The 22,625-nt window shown below is 45.1% G+C and overlaps 7 non-coding genes across 7 annotated transcripts; all 7 read right to left on the reverse strand.

Moving 5' to 3' along the window:
• Nucleotides 1–617: 617 nt before the first annotated feature.
• Nucleotides 618–705, reverse strand: trnay-gua (transfer RNA tyrosine (anticodon GUA)). Its single transcript is given in 2 exon segments — nt 618–653; nt 669–705. It is a non-coding gene; the product is annotated as a tRNA-Tyr (tRNA).
• A 2,420-nt stretch (nt 706–3,125) lies between these two features.
• Nucleotides 3,126–3,213, reverse strand: trnay-gua (transfer RNA tyrosine (anticodon GUA)). The gene is given in 2 exon segments: nt 3,126–3,161; nt 3,177–3,213. It is a non-coding gene; the product is annotated as a tRNA-Tyr (tRNA).
• Nucleotides 3,214–6,887: 3,674 nt separating this feature from the next.
• Nucleotides 6,888–6,975, reverse strand: trnay-gua (transfer RNA tyrosine (anticodon GUA)). Its single transcript is given in 2 exon segments — nt 6,888–6,923; nt 6,939–6,975. It is a non-coding gene; the product is annotated as a tRNA-Tyr (tRNA).
• A 4,928-nt stretch (nt 6,976–11,903) lies between these two features.
• trnay-gua (transfer RNA tyrosine (anticodon GUA)) lies at nt 11,904–11,991 on the reverse strand. Its single transcript is given in 2 exon segments — nt 11,904–11,939; nt 11,955–11,991. It is a non-coding gene; the product is annotated as a tRNA-Tyr (tRNA).
• Nucleotides 11,992–14,411: 2,420 nt separating this feature from the next.
• On the reverse strand, nt 14,412–14,499 carry trnay-gua (transfer RNA tyrosine (anticodon GUA)). The gene is given in 2 exon segments: nt 14,412–14,447; nt 14,463–14,499. It is a non-coding gene; the product is annotated as a tRNA-Tyr (tRNA).
• Nucleotides 14,500–19,427: 4,928 nt separating this feature from the next.
• Nucleotides 19,428–19,515, reverse strand: trnay-gua (transfer RNA tyrosine (anticodon GUA)). Its single transcript is given in 2 exon segments — nt 19,428–19,463; nt 19,479–19,515. It is a non-coding gene; the product is annotated as a tRNA-Tyr (tRNA).
• Nucleotides 19,516–21,935: 2,420 nt separating this feature from the next.
• Nucleotides 21,936–22,023, reverse strand: trnay-gua (transfer RNA tyrosine (anticodon GUA)). The gene is given in 2 exon segments: nt 21,936–21,971; nt 21,987–22,023. It is a non-coding gene; the product is annotated as a tRNA-Tyr (tRNA).
• Between the last annotated feature and the right edge of the window lie 602 nt (nt 22,024–22,625).

Here is a 22,625-nt window from a genome sequence, read left to right on the forward strand (position 1 = left end):
TAGGAATAGAATTATGGACTGCCTCTCACAATAAAAGCGCAGGGTCTAGAAGGTGAAGTAATTCACAGCATCATGGCACAACGCAAAATGACTTGCTTCACTGGATACGCTGCACACCTATCTCCATGTGTCTCGGAGATCAGCAGGGAAGTCCTGCTAGTGTCAGCCTGCTGCCCACATACAGTAGACGCTTGTCTCCATCAGCAAGTCCTCAAAGCAACGGGTGAGCTTCATTTGAAGGGATTTCAATTTAGATGATGACAGTAGCAGCCGAAAGTGCAACGATGTGGATTGAATTAGACACGAGCTGAAAGTTGCTGCTGGGATGACTGTGCAGGGGCAATGAGGAGGTGTGTCCGACTGACAGATGTCTACTTGTACTTTGAATTGTGTTCTGGGAGTTTGGATGCATTGTAGTGAAAGGAATACCCTGGTGGCCAGCAGGTGCCGAAGAGAATGCAAAGATCCAGGTTCTGGGCGTTTTGAAAAATGAAAAGAAGGGCTGCTGCACCTGTAGATGAATATGCGAAGGAGTAATGTAAAGAGAAGAGTTTGAATGCGTGTCATGCGTTTAGTTGCGCTTGGAATGTTGTTTGTTGAAAAAGGGAAGGGGAGCTTCCTTCAAGCCGGAATTGAACCAGCGACCTAAGGATGTCAGTTTGAATGATCTACAGTCCTCCGCTCTACCAGCTAAGCTATCGAAGGAGAGGCCACGTGAAGTTGTTCTTTTCTGGTTATTTCTCACATGCCATTAGCGATTTGACGCTTCATCTCACTCTGCATGTTGCTGCTATGTGAGACTTTGAGCCATTAACAGAACTCCATAGCAAGAGTCTGTGCTACTTTCAATGAAACGTTTCATGATGCAAACTGCAGATCAAAGCTTTCCCTCCTCCTTGCATTGCAATTTCAGACAAACACTCAATTCTGCCATAGCGAACCTTGCAAATGCACCTATTTGCTGACTTTGTCTGGAAGGCCATTCAGGAGATGCCCTCACATGTCAGTGAGCTGAGTGACTGACTTTCCATTTGAAAGACATTCAATCAACCTCAGAGATAGGGGCAGATCATGCACACATTTAATTTCCTTAATTGCCTCGGCTGTGCATCTTTGACGCTTGCTAAAATTCAATAATCTTCATAGTTGCAACTGTCTGTAAATTTTAAACTCCCTCCAATTTGTGTGCAACAGCACATTATAAACTTGGAGCTGTGTGACCTGGCCAAAAGAAGAGATGAGCTTGACTGGTAATAGGAATAGAATAATGGACTGCCTCTCACAATAAAAGCGCAGGGTCTAGAAGTTGATGTAATTCACTGCATCATGGCACAACGCACAATGACTTGCTTCACTGGCTACGCTGCACGCCTATCTCCAAGTGGCTCGGAGATCAGCAGGGAAGTCCTGCTAGTGTCAGCCTGCTGCCCAAATACAGTAGACGCTTGTCTCCATCAGCAAGTCTTCAAAGCAACGGGTGAGCTTCATCTGAAGGGATTTCAATTCGCATGATGACAGAAGCAGCCAAGAGTGCAATGATATGGATTGAATTAGACACGAGCTGAAAGTTGCTGCTGGGATGACTGTGCAGGGGCAGTGAGGAGGTGTGTCCGACTGACAGATTTCTACTTGTACTTTGAATTGTGTTCTGGGAGTTTGGATGCATTGTAGCCAAAGGAATACCCTGGTGGCCAGCAGGTGCCGAAGAGAATGCAAAGAGCCAGGTTCTGGGCGTTTTGAAAAATGAAAAGAAGGGCTGCTGCGCCTGTAGATGAATATGCGAAGGAGTAATGTAAAGAGAAGAGTTTGAATGGGTGTCATGTGTTTAGTTGCGCTTGGAATGTTTTTTGTTGAAAAAGGGAAGGGGAGCTTCCTTCGAGCCAGAATTGAACCAGTGACCTAGGGATATCAGTTTGAATGATCTACAGTCCTCCGCTCTACCAGCTGAGCTATCGAAGGAGAGGTCGCATGCAGGTGTTCTTTTCTGGTTATTTCCCACATGCCATTAGCGATTTGACGCTTCATCTCACTCTGCATGTTGCTGCTATGTGAGACTTTGAGCCATTAACAGAACTCCATAGCAGGAGTCTGTGCTACTTTCAATTCAACGTTTCATGATGCAAACTGCAGATCAAAGCTTTCCCTCCTCCTTGCATTGCAATTTCAGACAAACACTCAATTCTGCCTTAGCGAACCTTGCAAATGCACCTATTTGCTGACTTTGTCTGGAAGGCCATTCAGGAGAACCCCTTAGACGTCAGTGAGCTGAGTGACTGACTTTCTATTTGAAAGACATTCATTCAACCTCAGAGATAGGGGCAGATCATGCACACATTTAATTTCCTTAATTGCCTCGGCTGTGCATCTTTGACGCTTGCTAAAATTCAATAATCTTCATAGTTGCAACTGTCTGTAAATTTTAATCTCTATCCAATTTGTGTGCAACAGCACATTCTTAACTTGGAGCTGTGTGACCTGGCCAAAAGAAGTGGTGAGCTTGACTGGTAATAGGAATAGAATTATGGACTGCCTCTCACAATAAAAGCGCAGGGTCTAGAAGGTGAAGTAATTCACAGCATCATGGCACAACGCAAAATGACTTGCTTCACTGGATACGCTGCACACCTATCTCCATGTGTCTCGGAGATCAGCAGGGAAGTCCTGCTAGTGTCAGCCTGCTGCCCACATACAGTAGACGCTTGTCTCCATCAGCAAGTCCTCAAAGCAACGGGTGAGCTTCATTTGAAGGGATTTCAATTTAGATGATGACAGTAGCAGCCGAAAGTGCAATGATGTGGATTGAATTAGACACGAGCTGAAAGTTGCTGCTGGGATGACTGTGCAGGGGCAATGAGGAGGTGTGTCCGACTGACAGATGTCTACTTGTACTTTGAATTGTGTTCTGGGAGTTTGGATGCATTGTAGTGAAAGGAATACCCTGGTGGCCAGCAGGTGCCGAAGAGAATGCAAAGATCCAGGTTCTGGGCGTTTTGAAAAATGAAAAGAAGGGCTGCTGCACCTGTAGATGAATATGCGAAGGAGTAATGTAAAGAGAAGAGTTTGAATGCGTGTCATGCGTTTAGTTGCGCTTGGAATGTTGTTTGTTGAAAAAGGGAAGGGGAGCTTCCTTCGAGCCGGAATTGAACCAGCGACCTAAGGATGTCAGTTTGAATGATTTACAGTCCTCCGCTCTACCAGCTGAGCTATCGAAGGAGAGGTCGCATGCAGGTGTTCTTTTCTGGTTATTTCCCACATGCCATTAGCGATTTGACGCTTCATCTCACTCTGCATGTTGCTGCTATGTGAGACTTTGAGCCATTAACAGAACTCCATAGCAGGAGTCTGTGCTACTTTCAATTCAACGTTTCATGATGCAAACTGCAGATCAAAGCTTTCCCTCCTCCTTGCATTGCAATTTCAGACAAACACTCAATTCTGCCTTAGCGAACCTTGCAAATGCACCTATTTGCTGACTTTGTCTGGAAGGCCATTCAGGAGAACCCCTTAGACGTCAGTGAGCTGAGTGACTGACTTTCTATTTGAAAGACATTCATTCAACCTCAGAGATAGGGGCAGATCATGCACACATTTAATTTCCTTAATTGCCTCGGCTGTGCATCTTTGACGCTTGCTAAAATTCAATAATCTTCATAGTTGCAACTGTCTGTAAATTTTAATCTCCCTCCAATTTGTGTGCAACAGCACATTCTTAACTTGGAGCTGTGTGACCTGGCCAAAAGAAGTGGTGAGCTTGACTGGTAATAGGAATAGAATAATGGACTGCCTCTCACAATAAAAGCGCAGGGTCTAGAAGGTGAAGTAATTCACAGCATCATGGCACAACGCACAATGACTTGCTTCACTGGATACGCTGCACACCTATCTCCATGTGTCTCGGAGATCAGCAGGGAAGTCCTGCTAGTGTCAGCCTGCTGCCCACATACAGTAGACGCTTGTCTCCATCAGCAAGTCCTCAAAGCAACGGGTGAGCTTCATTTGAAAGGATTTCAATTTAGATGATGACAGTAGCAGCCGAAAGTGCAATGATGTGGATTGAATTAGACACGAGCTGAAAGTTGCTGCTGGGATGACTGTGCAGGGGCAATGAGGAGGTGTGTCCGACTGACAGATGTCTACTTGTGCTTTGAATTGTGTTCTGGGAGTTTGGATGCATTGTAGTGAAAGGAATACCCAGGTGGCCAGCAGGTGCCGAAGAGAATGCAAAGATCCAGGTTCTGGGCGTTTTGAAAAATGAAAAGAAGGGCTGCTGCACCTGTAGATGAATATGCGAAGGAGTAATGTAAAGAGAAGAGTTTGAATGCGTGTCATGCGTTTAGTTGCGCTTGGAATGTTGTTTGTTGACAAAGGGAAGGGGAGCTTCCTTCGAGCCAGAATTGTACCAGCGACTTAAGGATGTCAGTTTGAATGATCTACAGTCCTCCGCTCTACCAGCTGAGCTATCGAAGGAGAGGCCACGTGCAGTTGTTCTTTTCTGGTTATTTCTCACATGCCATTAGCGATTTGACGCTTCATCTCACTCTGCATGTTGCTGCTATGTGAGACTTTGAGCTATTAACAGAACTCCATAGCAAGAGTCTGTGCTACTTTCAATTCAACGTTTCATGATGCAAACTGCAGATCAAAGCTTTCCCTCCTCCTTGCATTGCAATTTCAGACAAACACTCAATTCTGCCATAGCGAACCTTGCAAATGCACCTATTTGCTGACTTTGTCTGGAAGGCCATTCAGGAGATGCCCTCACATGTCAGTGAGCTGAGTGACTGACTTTCCATTTGAAAGACATTCAATCAACCTCAGAGATAGGGGCAGATCATGCACACATTTAATTTCCTTAATTGCCTCGGCTGTGCATCTTTGACGCTTGCTAAAATTCAATAATCTTCATAGTTGCAACTGTCTGTAAATTTTAAACTCCCTCCAATTTGTGTGCAACAGCACATTATAAACTTGGAGCTGTGTGACCTGGCCAAAAGAAGAGATGAGCTTGACTGGTAATAGGAATAGAATAATGGACTGCCTCTCACAATAAAAGCGCAGGGTCTAGAAGTTGATGTAATTCACTGCATCATGGCACAACGCACAATGACTTGCTTCACTGGCTACGCTGCACGCCTATCTCCAAGTGGCTCGGAGATCAGCAGGGAAGTCCTGCTAGTGTCAGCCTGCTGCCCAAATACAGTAGACGCTTGTCTCCATCAGCAAGTCTTCAAAGCAACGGGTGAGCTTCATCTGAAGGGATTTCAATTCGCATGATGACAGAAGCAGCCAAGAGTGCAATGATATGGATTGAATTAGACACGAGCTGAAAGTTGCTGCTGGGATGACTGTGCAGGGGCAGTGAGGAGGTGTGTCCGACTGACAGATTTCTACTTGTACTTTGAATTGTGTTCTGGGAGTTTGGATGCATTGTAGCCAAAGGAATACCCTGGTGGCCAGCAGGTGCCGAAGAGAATGCAAAGAGCCAGGTTCTGGGCGTTTTGAAAAATGAAAAGAAGGGCTGCTGCGCCTGTAGATGAATATGCGAAGGAGTAATGTAAAGAGAAGAGTTTGAATGGGTGTCATGTGTTTAGTTGCGCTTGGAATGTTTTTTGTTGAAAAAGGGAAGGGGAGCTTCCTTCGAGCCAGAATTAAACCAGTGACCTAGGGATATCAGTTTGAATGATCTACAGTCCTCCGCTCTACCAGCTGAGCTATCGAAGGAGAGGTCGCATGCAGGTGTTCTTTTCTGGTTATTTCCCACATGCCATTAGCGATTTGACGCTTCATCTCACTCTGCATGTTGCTGCTATGTGAGACTTTGAGCCATTAACAGAACTCCATAGCAGGAGTCTGTGCTACTTTCAATTCAACGTTTCATGATGCAAACTGCAGATCAAAGCTTTCCCTCCTCCTTGCATTGCAATTTCAGACAAACACTCAATTCTGCCTTAGCGAACCTTGCAAATGCACCTATTTGCTGACTTTGTCTGGAAGGCCATTCAGGAGAACCCCTTAGACGTCAGTGAGCTGAGTGACTGACTTTCTATTTGAAAGACATTCATTCAACCTCAGAGATAGGGGCAGATCATGCACACATTTAATTTCCTTAATTGCCTCGGCTGTGCATCTTTGACGCTTGCTAAAATTCAATAATCTTCATAGTTGCAACTGTCTGTAAATTTTAATCTCTATCCAATTTGTGTGCAACAGCACATTCTTAACTTGGAGCTGTGTGACCTGGCCAAAAGAAGTGGTGAGCTTGACTGGTAATAGGAATAGAATTATGGACTGCCTCTCACAATAAAAGCGCAGGGTCTAGAAGGTGAAGTAATTCACAGCATCATGGCACAACGCAAAATGACTTGCTTCACTGGATACGCTGCACACCTATCTCCATGTGTCTCGGAGATCAGCAGGGAAGTCCTGCTAGTGTCAGCCTGCTGCCCACATACAGTAGACGCTTGTCTCCATCAGCAAGTCCTCAAAGCAACGGGTGAGCTTTATTTGAAGGGATTTCAATTTAGATGATGACAGTAGCAGCCGAAAGTGCAACGATGTGGATTGAATTAGACACGAGCTGAAAGTTGCTGCTGGGATGACTGTGCAGGGGCAATGAGGAGGTGTGTCCGACTGACAGATGTCTACTTGTACTTTGAATTGTGTTCTGGGAGTTTGGATGCATTGTAGTGAAAGGAATACCCTGGTGGCCAGCAGGTGCCGAAGAGAATGCAAAGATCCAGGTTCTGGGCGTTTTGAAAAATGAAAAGAAGGGCTGCTGCACCTGTAGATGAATATGCGAAGGAGTAATGTAAAGAGAAGAGTTTGAATGCGTGTCATGCGTTTAGTTGCGCTTGGAATGTTGTTTGTTGAAAAAGGGAAGGGGAGCTTCCTTCAAGCCAGAATTGAACCAGCGACCTAAGGATGTCAGTTTGAATGATCTACAGTCCTCCGCTCTACCAGCTAAGCTATCGAAGGAGAGGCCACGTGAAGTTGTTCTTTTCTGGTTATTTCTCACATGCCATTAGCGATTTGACGCTTCATCTCACTCTGCATGTTGCTGCTATGTGAGACTTTGAGCCATTAACAGAACTCCATAGCAAGAGTCTGTGCTACTTTCAATGAAACGTTTCATGATGCAAACTGCAGATCAAAGCTTTCCCTCCTCCTTGCATTGCAATTTCAGACAAACACTCAATTCTGCCATAGCGAACCTTGCAAATGCACCTATTTGCTGACTTTGTCTGGAAGGCCATTCAGGAGATGCCCTCACATGTCAGTGAGCTGAGTGACTGACTTTCCATTTGAAAGACATTCAATCAACCTCAGAGATAGGGGCAGATCATGCACACATTTAATTTCCTTAATTGCCTCGGCTGTGCATCTTTGACGCTTGCTAAAATTCAATAATCTTCATAGTTGCAACTGTCTGTAAATTTTAAACTCCCTCCAATTTGTGTGCAACAGCACATTATAAGCTTGGAGCTGTGTGACCTGGCCAAAAGAAGAGATGAGCTTGACTGGTAATAGGAATAGAATAATGGACTGCCTCTCACAATAAAAGCGCAGGGTCTAGAAGTTGATGTAATTCACTGCATCATGGCACAACGCACAATGACTTGCTTCACTGGCTACGCTGCACGCCTATCTCCAAGTGGCTCGGAGATCAGCAGGGAAGTCCTGCTAGTGTCAGCCTGCTGCCCAAATACAGTAGACGCTTGTCTCCATCAGCAAGTCTTCAAAGCAACGGGTGAGCTTCATCTGAAGGGATTTCAATTCGCATGATGACAGAAGCAGCCAAGAGTGCAATGATATGGATTGAATTAGACACGAGCTGAAAGTTGCTGCTGGGATGACTGTGCAGGGGCAGTGAGGAGGTGTGTCCGACTGACAGATTTCTACTTGTACTTTGAATTGTGTTCTGGGAGTTTGGATGCATTGTAGCCAAAGGAATACCCTGGTGGCCAGCAGGTGCCGAAGAGAATGCAAAGAGCCAGGTTCTGGGCGTTTTGAAAAATGAAAAGAAGGGCTGCTGCGCCTGTAGATGAATATGCGAAGGAGTAATGTAAAGAGAAGAGTTTGAATGGGTGTCATGTGTTTAGTTGCGCTTGGAATGTTTTTTGTTGAAAAAGGGAAGGGGAGCTTCCTTCGAGCCAGAATTGAACCAGTGACCTAGGGATATCAGTTTGAATGATCTACAGTCCTCCGCTCTACCAGCTGAGCTATCGAAGGAGAGGTCGCATGCAGGTGTTCTTTTCTGGTTATTTCCCACATGCCATTAGCGATTTGACGCTTCATCTCACTCTGCATGTTGCTGCTATGTGAGACTTTGAGCCATTAACAGAACTCCATAGCAGGAGTCTGTGCTACTTTCAATTCAACGTTTCATGATGCAAACTGCAGATCAAAGCTTTCCCTCCTCCTTGCATTGCAATTTCAGACAAACACTCAATTCTGCCTTAGCGAACCTTGCAAATGCACCTATTTGCTGACTTTGTCTGGAAGGCCATTCAGGAGAACCCCTTAGACGTCAGTGAGCTGAGTGACTGACTTTCTATTTGAAAGACATTCATTCAACCTCAGAGATAGGGGCAGATCATGCACACATTTAATTTCCTTAATTGCCTCGGCTGTGCATCTTTGACGCTTGCTAAAATTCAATAATCTTCATAGTTGCAACTGTCTGTAAATTTTAATCTCCCTCCAATTTGTGTGCAACAGCACATTCTTAACTTGGAGCTGTGTGACCTGGCCAAAAGAAGTGGTGAGCTTGACTGGTAATAGGAATAGAATAATGGACTGCCTCTCACAATAAAAGCGCAGGGTCTAGAAGGTGAAGTAATTCACAGCATCATGGCACAACGCACAATGACTTGCTTCACTGGATACGCTGCACACCTATCTCCATGTGTCTCGGAGATCAGCAGGGAAGTCCTGCTAGTGTCAGCCTGCTGCCCACATACAGTAGACGCTTGTCTCCATCAGCAAGTCCTCAAAGCAACGGGTGAGCTTCATTTGAAAGGATTTCAATTTAGATGATGACAGTAGCAGCCGAAAGTGCAATGATGTGGATTGAATTAGACACGAGCTGAAAGTTGCTGCTGGGATGACTGTGCAGGGGCAATGAGGAGGTGTGTCCGACTGACAGATGTCTACTTGTGCTTTGAATTGTGTTCTGGGAGTTTGGATGCATTGTAGTGAAAGGAATACCCAGGTGGCCAGCAGGTGCCGAAGAGAATGCAAAGATCCAGGTTCTGGGCGTTTTGAAAAATGAAAAGAAGGGCTGCTGCACCTGTAGATGAATATGCGAAGGAGTAATGTAAAGAGAAGAGTTTGAATGCGTGTCATGCGTTTAGTTGCGCTTGGAATGTTGTTTGTTGACAAAGGGAAGGGGAGCTTCCTTCGAGCCAGAATTGTACCAGCGACTTAAGGATGTCAGTTTGAATGATCTACAGTCCTCCGCTCTACCAGCTGAGCTATCGAAGGAGAGGCCACGTGCAGTTGTTCTTTTCTGGTTATTTCTCACATGCCATTAGCGATTTGACGCTTCATCTCACTCTGCATGTTGCTGCTATGTGAGACTTTGAGCTATTAACAGAACTCCATAGCAAGAGTCTGTGCTACTTTCAATTCAACGTTTCATGATGCAAACTGCAGATCAAAGCTTTCCCTCCTCCTTGCATTGCAATTTCAGACAAACACTCAATTCTGCCATAGCGAACCTTGCAAATGCACCTATTTGCTGACTTTGTCTGGAAGGCCATTCAGGAGATGCCCTCACATGTCAGTGAGCTGAGTGACTGACTTTCCATTTGAAAGACATTCAATCAACCTCAGAGATAGGGGCAGATCATGCACACATTTAATTTCCTTAATTGCCTCGGCTGTGCATCTTTGACGCTTGCTAAAATTCAATAATCTTCATAGTTGCAACTGTCTGTAAATTTTAAACTCCCTCCAATTTGTGTGCAACAGCACATTATAAACTTGGAGCTGTGTGACCTGGCCAAAAGAAGAGATGAGCTTGACTGGTAATAGGAATAGAATAATGGACTGCCTCTCACAATAAAAGCGCAGGGTCTAGAAGTTGATGTAATTCACTGCATCATGGCACAACGCACAATGACTTGCTTCACTGGCTACGCTGCACGCCTATCTCCAAGTGGCTCGGAGATCAGCAGGGAAGTCCTGCTAGTGTCAGCCTGCTGCCCAAATACAGTAGACGCTTGTCTCCATCAGCAAGTCTTCAAAGCAACGGGTGAGCTTCATCTGAAGGGATTTCAATTCGCATGATGACAGAAGCAGCCAAGAGTGCAATGATATGGATTGAATTAGACACGAGCTGAAAGTTGCTGCTGGGATGACTGTGCAGGGGCAGTGAGGAGGTGTGTCCGACTGACAGATTTCTACTTGTACTTTGAATTGTGTTCTGGGAGTTTGGATGCATTGTAGCCAAAGGAATACCCTGGTGGCCAGCAGGTGCCGAAGAGAATGCAAAGAGCCAGGTTCTGGGCGTTTTGAAAAATGAAAAGAAGGGCTGCTGCGCCTGTAGATGAATATGCGAAGGAGTAATGTAAAGAGAAGAGTTTGAATGGGTGTCATGTGTTTAGTTGCGCTTGGAATGTTTTTTGTTGAAAAAGGGAAGGGGAGCTTCCTTCGAGCCAGAATTAAACCAGTGACCTAGGGATATCAGTTTGAATGATCTACAGTCCTCCGCTCTACCAGCTGAGCTATCGAAGGAGAGGTCGCATGCAGGTGTTCTTTTCTGGTTATTTCCCACATGCCATTAGCGATTTGACGCTTCATCTCACTCTGCATGTTGCTGCTATGTGAGACTTTGAGCCATTAACAGAACTCCATAGCAGGAGTCTGTGCTACTTTCAATTCAACGTTTCATGATGCAAACTGCAGATCAAAGCTTTCCCTCCTCCTTGCATTGCAATTTCAGACAAACACTCAATTCTGCCTTAGCGAACCTTGCAAATGCACCTATTTGCTGACTTTGTCTGGAAGGCCATTCAGGAGAACCCCTTAGACGTCAGTGAGCTGAGTGACTGACTTTCTATTTGAAAGACATTCATTCAACCTCAGAGATAGGGGCAGATCATGCACACATTTAATTTCCTTAATTGCCTCGGCTGTGCATCTTTGACGCTTGCTAAAATTCAATAATCTTCATAGTTGCAACTGTCTGTAAATTTTAATCTCTATCCAATTTGTGTGCAACAGCACATTCTTAACTTGGAGCTGTGTGACCTGGCCAAAAGAAGTGGTGAGCTTGACTGGTAATAGGAATAGAATTATGGACTGCCTCTCACAATAAAAGCGCAGGGTCTAGAAGGTGAAGTAATTCACAGCATCATGGCACAACGCAAAATGACTTGCTTCACTGGATACGCTGCACACCTATCTCCATGTGTCTCGGAGATCAGCAGGGAAGTCCTGCTAGTGTCAGCCTGCTGCCCACATACAGTAGACGCTTGTCTCCATCAGCAAGTCCTCAAAGCAACGGGTGAGCTTTATTTGAAGGGATTTCAATTTAGATGATGACAGTAGCAGCCGAAAGTGCAACGATGTGGATTGAATTAGACACGAGCTGAAAGTTGCTGCTGGGATGACTGTGCAGGGGCAATGAGGAGGTGTGTCCGACTGACAGATGTCTACTTGTACTTTGAATTGTGTTCTGGGAGTTTGGATGCATTGTAGTGAAAGGAATACCCTGGTGGCCAGCAGGTGCCGAAGAGAATGCAAAGATCCAGGTTCTGGGCGTTTTGAAAAATGAAAAGAAGGGCTGCTGCACCTGTAGATGAATATGCGAAGGAGTAATGTAAAGAGAAGAGTTTGAATGCGTGTCATGCGTTTAGTTGCGCTTGGAATGTTGTTTGTTGAAAAAGGGAAGGGGAGCTTCCTTCAAGCCAGAATTGAACCAGCGACCTAAGGATGTCAGTTTGAATGATCTACAGTCCTCCGCTCTACCAGCTAAGCTATCGAAGGAGAGGCCACGTGAAGTTGTTCTTTTCTGGTTATTTCTCACATGCCATTAGCGATTTGACGCTTCATCTCACTCTGCATGTTGCTGCTATGTGAGACTTTGAGCCATTAACAGAACTCCATAGCAAGAGTCTGTGCTACTTTCAATGAAACGTTTCATGATGCAAACTGCAGATCAAAGCTTTCCCTCCTCCTTGCATTGCAATTTCAGACAAACACTCAATTCTGCCATAGCGAACCTTGCAAATGCACCTATTTGCTGACTTTGTCTGGAAGGCCATTCAGGAGATGCCCTCACATGTCAGTGAGCTGAGTGACTGACTTTCCATTTGAAAGACATTCAATCAACCTCAGAGATAGGGGCAGATCATGCACACATTTAATTTCCTTAATTGCCTCGGCTGTGCATCTTTGACGCTTGCTAAAATTCAATAATCTTCATAGTTGCAACTGTCTGTAAATTTTAAACTCCCTCCAATTTGTGTGCAACAGCACATTATAAGCTTGGAGCTGTGTGACCTGGCCAAAAGAAGAGATGAGCTTGACTGGTAATAGGAATAGAATAATGGACTGCCTCTCACAATAAAAGCGCAGGGTCTAGAAGTTGATGTAATTCACTGCATCATGGCACAACGCACAATGACTTGCTTCACTGGCTACGCTGCACGCCTATCTCCAAGTGGCTCGGAGATCAGCAGGGAAGTCCTGCTAGTGTCAGCCTGCTGCCCAAATACAGTAGACGCTTGTCTCCATCAGCAAGTCTTCAAAGCAACGGGTGAGCTTCATCTGAAGGGATTTCAATTCGCATGATGACAGAAGCAGCCAAGAGTGCAATGATATGGATTGAATTAGACACGAGCTGAAAGTTGCTGCTGGGATGACTGTGCAGGGGCAGTGAGGAGGTGTGTCCGACTGACAGATTTCTACTTGTACTTTGAATTGTGTTCTGGGAGTTTGGATGCATTGTAGCCAAAGGAATACCCTGGTGGCCAGCAGGTGCCGAAGAGAATGCAAAGAGCCAGGTTCTGGGCGTTTTGAAAAATGAAAAGAAGGGCTGCTGCGCCTGTAGATGAATATGCGAAGGAGTAATGTAAAGAGAAGAGTTTGAATGGGTGTCATGTGTTTAGTTGCGCTTGGAATGTTTTTTGTTGAAAAAGGGAAGGGGAGCTTCCTTCGAGCCAGAATTGAACCAGTGACCTAGGGATATCAGTTTGAATGATCTACAGTCCTCCGCTCTACCAGCTGAGCTATCGAAGGAGAGGTCGCATGCAGGTGTTCTTTTCTGGTTATTTCCCACATGCCATTAGCGATTTGACGCTTCATCTCACTCTGCATGTTGCTGCTATGTGAGACTTTGAGCCATTAACAGAACTCCATAGCAGGAGTCTGTGCTACTTTCAATTCAACGTTTCATGATGCAAACTGCAGATCAAAGCTTTCCCTCCTCCTTGCATTGCAATTTCAGACAAACACTCAATTCTGCCTTAGCGAACCTTGCAAATGCACCTATTTGCTGACTTTGTCTGGAAGGCCATTCAGGAGAACCCCTTAGACGTCAGTGAGCTGAGTGACTGACTTTCTATTTGAAAGACATTCATTCAACCTCAGAGATAGGGGCAGATCATGCACACATTTAATTTCCTTAATTGCCTCGGCTGTGCATCTTTGACGCTTGCTAAAATTCAATAATCTTCATAGTTGCAACTGTCTGTAAATTTTAATCTCTATCCAATTTGTGTGCAACAGCACATTCTTAACTTGGAGCTGTGTGACCTGGCCAAAAGAAGTGGTGAGCTTGACTGGTAATAGGAATAGAATTATGGACTGCCTCTCACAATAAAAGCGCAGGGTCTAGAAGGTGAAGTAATTCACAGCATCATGGCACAACGCAAAATGACTTGCTTCACTGGATACGCTGCACACCTATCTCCATGTGTCTCGGAGATCAGCAGGGAAGTCCTGCTAGTGTCAGCCTGCTGCCCACATACAGTAGACGCTTGTCTCCATCAGCAAGTCCTCAAAGCAACGGGTGAGCTTCATTTGAAGGGATTTCAATTTAGATGATGACAGTAGCAGCCGAAAGTGCAATGATGTGGATTGAATTAGACACGAGCTGAAAGTTGCTGCTGGGATGACTGTGCAGGGGCAATGAGGAGGTGTGTCCGACTGACAGATGTCTACTTGTACTTTGAATTGTGTTCTGGGAGTTTGGATGCATTGTAGTGAAAGGAATACCCTGGTGGCCAGCAGGTGCCGAAGAGAATGCAAAGATCCAGGTTCTGGGCGTTTTGAAAAATGAAAAGAAGGGCTGCTGCACCTGTAGATGAATATGCGAAGGAGTAATGTAAAGAGAAGAGTTTGAATGGGTGTCATGCGTTTAGTTGCGCTTGGAATGTTGTTTGTTGAAAAAGGGAAGGGGAGCTTCCTTCGAGCCGGAATTGAACCAGCGACCTAAGGATGTCAGTTTGAATGATTTACAGTCCTCCGCTCTACCAGCTGAGCTATCGAAGGAGAGGCCACGTGCAGTTGTTCTTTTCTGGTTATTTCTCACATGCCATTAGCGATTTGACGCTTCATCTCACTCTGCATGTTGCTGCTATGTGAGACTTTGAGCCATTAACAGAACTCCATGGCAAGAGTCTGTGCTACTTTCAATGAAACGTTTCATGATGCAAACTGCAGATCAAAGCTTTCCCTCCTCCTTGCATTGCAATTTCAGACAAACACTCAATTCTGCCATAGCGAACCTTGCAAATGCACCTATTTGCTGACTTTGTCTGGAAGGCCATTCAGGAGATGCCCTCACATGTCAGTGAGCTGAGTGACTGACTTTCCATTTGAAAGACATTCAATCAACCTCAGAGATAGGGGCAGATCATGCACACATTTAATTTCCTTAATTGCCTCGGCTGTGCATCTTTGACGCTTGCTAAAATTCAATAATCTTCATAGTTGCAACTGTCTGTAAATTTTAAACTCCCTCCAATTTGTGTGCAACAGCACATTATAAACTTGGAGCTGTGTGACCTGGCCAAAAGAAGAGATGAGCTTGACTGGTAATAGGAATAGAATAATGGACTGCCTCTCACAATAAAAGCGCAGGGTCTAGAAGTTGATGTAATTCACTGCATCATGGCACAACGCACAATGACTTGCTTCACTGGCTACGCTGCACGCCTATCTCCAAGTGGCTCGGAGATCAGCAGGGAAGTCCTGCTAGTGTCAGCCTGCTGCCCAAATACAGTAGACGCTTGTCTCCATCAGCAAGTCTTCAAAGCAACGGGTGAGCTTCATCTGAAGGGATTTCAATTCGCATGATGACAGAAGCAGCCAAGAGTGCAATGATATGGATTGAATTAGACACGAGCTGAAAGTTGCTGCTGGGATGACTGTGCAGGGGCAGTGAGGAGGTGTGTCCGACTGACAGATTTCTACTTGTACTTTGAATTGTGTTCTGGGAGTTTGGATGCATTGTAGCCAAAGGAATACCCTGGTGGCCAGCAGGTGCCGAAGAGAATGCAAAGATCCAGGTTCTGGGCGTTTTGAAAAATGAAAAGAAGGGCTGCTGCGCCTGTAGATGAATATGCAAAGGAGTATTGTAAAGAGAAGAGTTTGAATGGGTGTCATGTGTTTAGTTGCGCTTGGAATGTTTTTTGTTGAAAAAGGGAAGGGGAGCTTCCTTCGAGCCAGAATTGAACCAGTGACCTAGGGATATCAGTTTGAATGATCTACAGTCCTCCGCTCTACCAGCTGAGCTATCGAAGGAGAGGTCGCATGCAGGTGTTCTTTTCTGGTTATTTCCCACATGCCATTAGCGATTTGACGCTTCATCTCACTCTGCATGTTGCTGCTATGTGAGACTTTGAGCCATTAACAGAACTCCATAGCAGGAGTCTGTGCTACTTTCAATTCAACGTTTCATGATGCAAACTGCAGATCAAAGCTTTCCCTCCTCCTTGCATTGCAATTTCAGACAAACACTCAATTCTGCCTTAGCGAACCTTGCAAATGCACCTATTTGCTGACTTTGTCTGGAAGGCCATTCAGGAGAACCCCTTAGACGTCAGTGAGCTGAGTGACTGACTTTCTATTTGAAAGACATTCATTCAACCTCAGAGATAGGGGCAGATCATGCACACATTTAATTTCCTTAATTGCCTCGGCTGTGCATCTTTGACGCTTGCTAAAATTCAATAATCTTCATAGTTGCAACTGTCTGTAAATTTTAATCTCCCTCCAATTTGTGTGCAACAGCACATTCTTAACTTGGAGCTGTGTGACCTGGCCAAAAGAAGTGGTGAGCTTGACTGGTAATAGGAATAGAATTATGGACTGCCTCTCACAATAAAAGCGCAGGGTCTAGAAGGTGAAGTAATTCACAGCATCATGGCACAACGCACAATGACTTGCTTCACTGGATACGCTGCACACCTATCTCCATGTGTCTCGGAGATCAGCAGGGAAGTCCTGCTAGTGTCAGCCTGCTGCCCACATACAGTAGACGCTTGTCTCCATCAGCAAGTCCTCAAAGCAACGGGTGAGCTTCATTTGAAAGGATTTCAATTTAGATGATGACAGTAGCAGCCGAAAGTGCAATGATGTGGATTGAATTAGACACGAGCTGAAAGTTGCTGCTGGGATGACTGTGCAGGGGCAATGAGGAGGTGTGTCCGACTGACAGATGTCTACTTGTGCTTTGAATTGTGTTCTGGGAGTTTGGATGCATTGTAGTGAAAGGAATACCCAGGTGGCCAGCAGGTGCCGAAGAGAATGCAAAGATCCAGGTTCTGGGCGTTTTGAAAAATGAAAAGAAGGGCTGCTGCACCTGTAGATGAATATGCGAAGGAGTAATGTAAAGAGAAGAGTTTGAATGCGTGTCATGCGTTTAGTTGCGCTTGGAATGTTGTTTGTTGACAAAGGGAAGGGGAGCTTCCTTCGAGCCAGAATTGTACCAGCGACTTAAGGATGTCAGTTTGAATGATCTACAGTCCTCCGCTCTACCAGCTGAGCTATCGAAGGAGAGGCCACGTGCAGTTGTTCTTTTCTGGTTATTTCTCACATGCCATTAGCGATTTGACGCTTCATCTCACTCTGCATGTTGCTGCTATGTGAGACTTTGAGCTATTAACAGAACTCCATAGCAAGAGTCTGTGCTACTTTCAATTCAACGTTTCATGATGCAAACTGCAGATCAAAGCTTTCCCTCCTCCTTGCATTGCAATTTCAGACAAACACTCAATTCTGCCATAGCGAACCTTGCAAATGCACCTATTTGCTGACTTTGTCTGGAAGGCCATTCAGGAGATGCCCTCACATGTCAGTGAGCTGAGTGACTGACTTTCCATTTGAAAGACATTCAATCAACCTCAGAGATAGGGGCAGATCATGCACACATTTAATTTCCTTAATTGCCTCGGCTGTGCATCTTTGACGCTTGCTAAAATTCAATAATCTTCATAGTTGCAACTGTCTGTAAATTTTAAACTCCCTCCAATTTGTGTGCAACAGCACATTATAAACTTGGAGCTGTGTGACCTGGCCAAAAGAAGAGATGAGCTTGACTGGTAATAGGAATAGAATAATGGACTGCCTCTCACAATAAAAGCGCAGGGTCTAGAAGTTGATGTAATTCACTGCATCATGGCACAACGCACAATGACTTGCTTCACTGGCTACGCTGCACGCCTATCTCCAAGTGGCTCGGAGATCAGCAGGGAAGTCCTGCTAGTGTCAGCCTGCTGCCCAAATACAGTAGACGCTTGTCTCCATCAGCAAGTCTTCAAAGCAACGGGTGAGCTTCATCTGAAGGGATTTCAATTCGCATGATGACAGAAGCAGCCAAGAGTGCAATGATATGGATTGAATTAGACACGAGCTGAAAGTTGCTGCTGGGATGACTGTGCAGGGGCAGTGAGGAGGTGTGTCCGACTGACAGATTTCTACTTGTACTTTGAATTGTGTTCTGGGAGTTTGGATGCATTGTAGCCAAAGGAATACCCTGGTGGCCAGCAGGTGCCGAAGAGAATGCAAAGAGCCAGGTTCTGGGCGTTTTGAAAAATGAAAAGAAGGGCTGCTGCGCCTGTAGATGAATATGCAAAGGAGTATTGTAAAGAGAAGAGTTTGAATGGGTGTCATGTGTTTAGTTGCGCTTGGAATGTTTTTTGTTGAAAAAGGGAAGGGGAGCTTCCTTCGAGCCAGAATTGAACCAGTGACCTAGGGATATCAGTTTGAATGATCTACAGTCCTCCGCTCTACCAGCTGAGCTATCGAAGGAGAGGTCGCATGCAGGTGTTCTTTTCTGGTTATTTCCCACATGCCATTAGCGATTTGACGCTTCATCTCACTCTGCATGTTGCTGCTATGTGAGACTTTGAGCCATTAACAGAACTCCATAGCAGGAGTCTGTGCTACTTTCAATTCAACGTTTCATGATGCAAACTGCAGATCAAAGCTTTCCCTCCTCCTTGCATTGCAATTTCAGACAAACACTCAATTCTGCCTTAGCGAACCTTGCAAATGCACCTATTTGCTGACTTTGTCTGGAAGGCCATTCAGGAGAACCCCTAAGACGTCAGTGAGCTGAGTGACTGACTTTCTATTTGAAAGACATTCATTCAACCTCAGAGATAGGGGCAGATCATGCACACATTTAATTTCCTTAATTGCCTCGGCTGTGCATCTTTGACGCTTGCTAAAATTCAATAATCTTCATAGTTGCAACTGTCTGTAAATTTTAATCTCCCTCCAATTTGTGTGCAACAGCACATTCTTAACTTGGAGCTGTGTGACCTGGCCAAAAGAAGTGGTGAGCTTGACTGGTAATAGGAATAGAATTATGGACTGCCTCTCACAATAAAAGCGCAGGGTCTAGAAGGTGAAGTAATTCACAGCATCATGGCACAACGCACAATGACTTGCTTCACTGGATACGCTGCACACCTATCTCCATGTGTCTCGGAGATCAGCAGGGAAGTCCTGCTAGTGTCAGCCTGCTGCCCACATACAGTAGACGCTTGTCTCCATCAGCAAGTCCTCAAAGCAACGAGTGAGCTTCATTTGAAGGGATTTCAATTTAGATGATGACAGTAGCAGCCGAAAGTGCAATGATGTGGATTGAATTAGACACGAGCTGAAAGTTGCTGCTGGGATGACTGTGCAGGGGCAATGAGGAGGTGTGTCCGACTGACAGATGTCTACTTGTACTTTGAATTGTGTTCTGGGAGTTTGGATGCATTGTAGTGAAAGGAATACCCTGGTGACCAGCAGGTGCCGAAGAGAATGCAAAGATCCAGGTTCTGGGCGTTTTGAAAAATGAAAAGAAGGGCTGCTGCACCTGTAGATGAATATGCGAAGGAGTAATGTAAAGAGAAGAGTTTGAATGGGTGTCATGCGTTTAGTTGCGCTTGGAATGTTGTTTGTTGAAAAAGGGAAGGGGAGCTTCCTTTGAGCTGGAATTGAACCAGCGACCTAAGGATGTCAGTTTGAATGATCTACAGTCCTCCGCTCTACCAGCTGAGCTATCGAAGGAGAGGCCACGTGCAGTTGTTCTTTTCTGGTTATTTCTCACATGCCATTAGCGATTTGACGCTTCATCTCACTCTGCATGTTGCTGCTATGTGAGACTTTGAGCCATTAACAGAACTCCATAGCAAGAGTCTGTGCTACTTTCAATTCAACGTTTCATGATGCAAACTGCAGATCAAAGCTTTCCCTCCTCCTTGCATTGCAATTTCAGACAAACACTCAATTCTGCCATAGCGAACCTTGCAAATGCACCTATTTGCTGACTTTGTCTGGAAGGCCATTCAGGAGATGCCCTCACATGTCAGTGAGCTGAGTGACTGACTTTCCATTTGAAAGACATTCAATCAACCTCAGAGATAGGGGCAGATCATGCACACATTTAATTTCCTTAATTGCCTCGGCTGTGCATCTTTGACGCTTGCTAAAATTCAATAATCTTCATAGTTGCAACTGTCTGTAAATTTTAAACTCCCTCCAATTTGTGTGCAACAGCACATTATAAACTTGGAGCTGTGTGACCTGGCCAAAAGAAGAGATGAGCTTGACTGGTAATAGGAATAGAATAATGGACTGCCTCTCACAATAAAAGCGCAGGGTCTAGAAGTTGATGTAATTCACTGCATCATGGCACAACGCACAATGACTTGCTTCACTGGCTACGCTGCACGCCTATCTCCAAGTGGCTCGGAGATCAGCAGGGAAGTCCTGCTAGTGTCAGCCTGCTGCCCAAATACAGTAGACGCTTGTCTCCATCAGCAAGTCTTCAAAGCAACGGGTGAGCTTCATCTGAAGGGATTTCAATTCGCATGATGACAGAAGCAGCCAAGAGTGCAATGATATGGATTGAATTAGACACGAGCTGAAAGTTGCTGCTGGGATGACTGTGCAGGGGCAGTGAGGAGGTGTGTCCGACTGACAGATTTCTACTTGTACTTTGAATTGTGTTCTGGGAGTTTGGATGCATTGTAGCCAAAGGAATACCCTGGTGGCCAGCAGGTGCCGAAGAGAATGCAAAGAGCCAGGTTCTGGGCGTTTTGAAAAATGAAAAGAAGGGCTGCTGCGCCTGTAGATGAATATGCGAAGGAGTAATGTAAAGAGAAGAGTTTGAATGGGTGTCATGTGTTTAGTTGCGCTTGGAATGTTTTTTGTTGAAAAAGGGAAGGGGAGCTTCCTTCGAGCCAGAATTGAACCAGTGACCTAGGGATATCAGTTTGAATGATCTACAGTCCTCCGCTCTACCAGCTGAGCTATCGAAGGAGAGGTCGCATGCAGGTGTTCTTTTCTGGTTATTTCCCACATGCCATTAGCGATTTGACGCTTCATCTCACTCTGCATGTTGCTGCTATGTGAGACTTTGAGCCATTAACAGAACTCCATAGCAGGAGTCTGTGCTACTTTCAATTCAACGTTTCATGATGCAAACTGCAGATCAAAGCTTTCCCTCCTCCTTGCATTGCAATTTCAGACAAACACTCAATTCTGCCTTAGCGAACCTTGCAAATGCACCTATTTGCTGACTTTGTCTGGAAGGCCATTCAGGAGAACCCCTTAGACGTCAGTGAGCTGAGTGACTGACTTTCTATTTGAAAGACATTCATTCAACCTCAGAGATAGGGGCAGATCATGCACACATTTAATTTCCTTAATTGCCTCGGCTGTGCATCTTTGACGCTTGCTAAAATTCAATAATCTTCATAGTTGCAACTGTCTGTAAATTTTAATCTCCCTCCAATTTGTGTGCAACAGCACATTCTTAACTTGGAGCTGTGTGACCTGGCCAAAAGAAGTGGTGAGCTTGACTGGTAATAGGAATAGAATTATGGACTGCCTCTCACAATAAAAGCGCAGGGTCTAGAAGGTGAAGTAATTCACAGCATCATGGCACAACGCACAATGACTTGCTTCACTGGATACGCTGCACACCTATCTCCATGTGTCTCGGAGATCAGCAGGGAAGTCCTGCTAGTGTCAGCCTGCTGCCCACATACAGTAGACGCTTGTCTCCATCAGCAAGTCCTCAAAGCAACGGGTGAGCTTCATTTGAAGGGATTTCAATTTAGATGATGACAGTAGCAGCCGAAAGTGCAATGATGTGGATTGAATTAGACACGAGCTGAAAGTTGCTGCTGGGATGACTGTGCAGGGGCAATGAGGAGGTGTGTCCGACTGACAGATGTCTACTTGTACTTTGAATTGTGTTCTGGGAGTTTGGATGTATTGTAGTGAAAGGAATACCCTGGTGGCCAGCAGGTGCCGAAGAGAATGCAAAGATCCAGGTTCTGGGCGTTTTGAAAAATGAAAAGAAGGGCTGCTGCACCTGTAGATGAATATGCGAAGGAGTAATGTAAAGAGAAGAGTTTGAATGCGTGTCATGCGTTTAGTTGCGCTTGGAATGTTGTTTGTTGAAAAAGGGAAGGGGAGCTTCCTTCTAGCCGGAATTGAACCAGCGAGCTAAGGATGTCAGTTTGAATGATCTACAGTCCTCCGCTCTACCAGCTGAGCTATCGAAGGAGAGGCCACGTGCAGTTGTTCTTTTCTGGTTATTTCTCACATGCCATTAGCGATTTGACGCTTCATCTCACTCTGCATGTTGCTGCTATGTGAGACTTTGAGCCATTAACAGAACTCCATAGCAAGAGTCTGTGCTACTTTCAATTCAACGTTTCATGATGCAAACTGCAGATCAAAGCTTTCCCTCCTCCTTGCATTGCAATTTCAGACAAACACTCAATTCTGCCATAGCGAACCTTGCAAATGCACCTATTTGCTGACTTTGTCTGGAAGGCCATTCAGGAGATGCCCTCACATGTCAGTGAGCTGAGTGACTGACTTTCCATTTGAAAGACATTCAATCAACCTCAGAGATAGGGGCAGATCATGCACACATTTAATTTCCTTAATTGCCTCGGCTGTGCATCTTTGACGCTTGCTAAAATTCAATAATCTTCATAGTTGCAACTGTCTGTAAATTTTAAACTCCCTCCAATTTGTGTGCAACAGCACATTATAAACTTGGAGCTGTGTGACCTGGCCAAAAGAAGAGATGAGCTTGACTGGTAATAGGAATAGAATAATGGACTGCCTCTCACAATAAAAGCGCAGGGTCTAGAAGT

This window comes from Scyliorhinus torazame, unplaced genomic scaffold (assembly GCF_047496885.1).
Source record: "Scyliorhinus torazame isolate Kashiwa2021f unplaced genomic scaffold, sScyTor2.1 scaffold_1068, whole genome shotgun sequence".
In the NCBI taxonomy this organism is placed as follows: Eukaryota; Metazoa; Chordata; class Chondrichthyes; order Carcharhiniformes; family Scyliorhinidae; genus Scyliorhinus; species Scyliorhinus torazame.